Consider the following 4,145-nt stretch of genomic DNA (forward strand, 5'->3'; position numbering starts at 1 on the left):
CACCATCGGACTGTCCGCACTCTACGGGCGGACACTCCGCCGGTGGAGTTTCGAACCTTTCTCGCCTCCGTTCTATCGCCAAGTTTATCCACATCAACTCCAACTTCATCTCCTTTGTAAATATGCCAACACCATCAAGTGTACACCACCATGTGTATGTGTGTTAGCATTTTCACAATCATTTTCTAAAGGATTAGCCACTCAACTTGCCACGCCACTCAATCCTAGCAACGATACAAAGTTAGATCACTCGAGTGGCACTAGATGACCGATATGCAAACAAGTTTGCCCCTCTTGATAGTACGACCATCTATCCTAAACCCGGTCATCAACTTCTCTACACACCTATGACCGGTGAAATGAAATGCCCTAGGTTATACCTTTGCCTTGTGTATTCCATTCCATCTCCTCCAATGTCGATGCAACGCATGCACCAACATGATCAACAATGATATGATCCACTTCATATCATCACGTGATCATATTGGTTCATCGATTTTGACTTCACTTGTTTTTCACTGTTGTCGTCGTCCATCGGCACCAAGTCTTGCTCAAGCTTTACCGCCACGCGGTCCATCGCTCCAAAGCCTCCGACTTGCCCTTCACGCTTGCAACCGGTCCATCAAGCCAAGTCATGTCTTATCTTCTCTACCTTGATCACATGACTCAATGTCTTGTCTCATGTGCAATAAGCTCCTTCATCATCACATGTGTGAGCTTTGCAACATCTTTGCGTCATTTTTACCTTCATGGCATATGTTGCTCACACACATGTACCTGTGGACTAATCACCTGTGTATCTCATATAAACATGATTAGTCCACCTAGATTGTCACTCAATTACCAAAACCACACAAGGATCTTTTAGTAGTGTGTGGTTGTTCTCTGTCTTACAAAATAGTGTGCATACAGCAGCAGCCGACTAGCTTTTAGTTACAGACAATGGGTTGATATTCTGCTTTATGCCAACAGAACATAACTATAGATTAATAGCTCTACTAAACTTAGAATCTTCATGTCCTGTGAACGCACCGACCTTATGGCTTCTGATGTCTTTTTTATGTTATTGTTGGTGCTTGTGCCATGATGAGAACATATCTGCAGCATCTTTAATTCGTTCTTTCCAAGCACCTTCTACAGTGACAAGTCAATAAGGCCTGGTTTAGTTACTAAAAATTTTCACCCCAAACTATCACATTGAATCTTGCGGCACATGCATGGAGTATTAAATATAGACGAAAAAAAACTAATTGCACAGTTTGGCTGGAAATCGCGAGACGAATGTTTTAAGACTAATTAGTCCATGATTAGCCATAAGTGCTACAGTAACTAACATGCGCTAATGATGGATTAATTAGGCTTAATAAATTCGTCTTGCAGTTTCCAGGCGAGCTATGTAATTAGTTTTTTATTAGTATCCGAAAACCCCTTCCGATATCTCCCGAAACATCCGATGTGACATCCAAAATTTTTTATTTCGCGAACTAAACGCAGCCTAACACAAAACATTCGTGGAATCTTCAGTCCCACTCTCTGCGTGCGCGGCTGCTGGGGACCGACGAGGAGGATTGCCGCGTCGCGCTCGTGGTCTCACTGCGCCTTGCCCTCACCCTCTCGACGGTGCGTGCGCTACTGGGCTTGGCGACAAGGGCTGCCGCGGCAGCGCTCACCATTGCCGCTGTTTCTTTTGTTTTCCCCCCATGGAATTTTGCGCCTGCGCCTAGCTCCACGGACGGAGGATCCATTGTGAGATACACTACGTAAAAAACGATTTTTAGCAACGGTTCAATTTTTTTGTAGGGACGGCTGGTGATGGAGCCGCCCCTACAGTGGCATGCTCGGGTGTCCAGACACCAGCCGCCCCTACAAATAGAACAACAGGGGCGGCTGGTGTTACGAGCCGCCCCTACAAATGGGGTCTGATTTGTAGGGGCGGCTCAATCACCAGTCGCTCCTGGAAATGCTATTTGTAGAGGCGACTGGTGATTGAGCCGCCCCTACAAATGGCCCCGTATTTATAGCTCTGATTTGTAGGGTCGGCTCAATCACCGGCCGCCCCTACAAATGCCCCCCATATAAAACATATGCATCACCTTCTTTCTCCTCGGGTCACTCACTCTAACCCATAAAAAAGGTGGGGAGACCTTGGGCACCTCCCAAAAATTGCTCTACTAAGGGGGGAAGGTTTTGGTCTTAAATCCTTTGATGGAGAGGTTGTAGAAGGTAAGAAAATGCTATTCCATACTTTTTTTAAAGTTTTAATGGTTGGTTAGTAAGTAATTAGAGTTTTGTTTTTCTCTCTCTTTTATGGTGCTTGAGCTACTTATGAAGCAAATTAGACCCAAGTTTTAAATGTACTAGGGTAATTAGGGAGGGGAACAAGATCATACCCTTATTTGGTCCATGTTTCTTGATTTTGGTGAACAATTTGTTAGTTTTATGGATGTTTCATGTGCATGTGGATCTAGATCTAGGGTTTGGTTTTTTTTATTAATTTCGTTTTTGTAAATTTATGTTTGATGAAATTGGACTAGGGTTTGTATGAAAGATATTGGGTAAAGTATAATTGTTGCTAATTGTTGTCTTTGATATTGGGTAAAGAGGTACCAGAGAATACAAAGAATGCACTATGGGATAGGCAGCTGAAGGTCAATTTTAGATTTCCGGAGGATAAGCACGAATTGATAAAAAAATGCTATCAGGATGATGGGAGAGTCATTCCGACGTTGGAGGTCGGAGCTCAACACGAAGTATATCCAAAAGGGGGTTAACTCCCTTCAACGAGTTCGGCAAAATAACTCCTAGTCAATGGGAGGAGCTCGTGGCTCAGAAGACTTCACCGGAGGCATTGGAGCTCAGTGCCCGTAACACCGAGTTGGCGAAGAGGAACAAACACCACCATCATCTAGGCCCCGGTGGCTACTATGCCAAGGAAGAACAGTTTAGGAAGATGGACGAAGAGGCCGCAGCTGCTGGGAATATCGATGTGACGAATTTGAAGGTATGCTCAAGGAACTGGATATATGCGAGGAGTACAGAATCATCCGACAGTAATCTTAAGTTTGATAAGCCAGAGACCCAAGAGGCGGTATCGAGGATACTGAAATATGCTGAAGACAAGGAGAAGGGCTCATTCAATCCTTCTAGAGAGAGGGACGAGCTTAGCATTGGCTTGAGAAACAAGGAGCACACGGGCCACACCAGGGGGCTAGGGAAAAGGATGACCTGGAAGCAAGGATTCGAAGAGGACAGGCACATGTATAAGAAACATGGCCGAGACCGGGAGACTAGTCTTGAGCTCCAAGTGAAGGCTCTAGTTGCAAAGGCGCTGGAGGAGCAAGGACTGTCTATAGAGCCACGGATATTAGAGACGCCACCGGGAGAACTGGCATTAGTTGGCAGCCCTCCAAAAGTTCCTAGCAGCCATGGTTCCACTGCAGCCACAACCCTAGTCGATCGCATACGGGAACCAACTAGTTGCACCTTGGTGTTTCTCAGCAGCCGGTAGAACACTGTGATGGAGGTGGCAACGGGTGTGGCATATCCTCCCGGTGGCTTACACCACAATAATAAGATACCTCCGGACTACACTAGGGTCGAGGTGCATACAATGAAGCCCGAGTTCATGCAGTGGAGGATAGACTATGCAACTCCCGAGGGGCTAGTGTTACTTGGAGACATTATGGGGCAGTTCATCCTCTGGCACAAACGGGACATTGTATTGACTGCTTCTTCGCCGTCTCCCCCTCTCCCAAATTTGGAGCGAGTTGTTGAGGTCAGGGAGATATTTTCACCGTCTCGTGACCCCCACATTCCTGAGATGCCACATTCTTCCCTGCCTGCTAGCGAGCATGTGCCTGATGAGATGCCACAACCTTCTCTAGCTTGTACCGAGCAAGTGCATCATGAGATACCATATTCTTCTCAACTAGCACAGCCGATACATGAACAACGAGTGCCTCCTGAAGAAGCTACAGCACAAGAAGATGAGGACGTGCCTAAATGGGAACTTCGAAAGAAGCATCCAATCACCATAAGGCCAGTTTATGTTCCGATCAAAGACGTCTCATCGGTGTCCAAGTGGTATTTCCATGACCAGTTCAAGCCTGAGAACCAAGTTAAAAAAGTCCCATCACGGGGTTCTG

This window comes from Miscanthus floridulus, chromosome 10 (genome assembly GCF_019320115.1).
Source record: "Miscanthus floridulus cultivar M001 chromosome 10, ASM1932011v1, whole genome shotgun sequence".
In the NCBI taxonomy this organism is placed as follows: Eukaryota; Viridiplantae; Streptophyta; class Magnoliopsida; order Poales; family Poaceae; genus Miscanthus; species Miscanthus floridulus.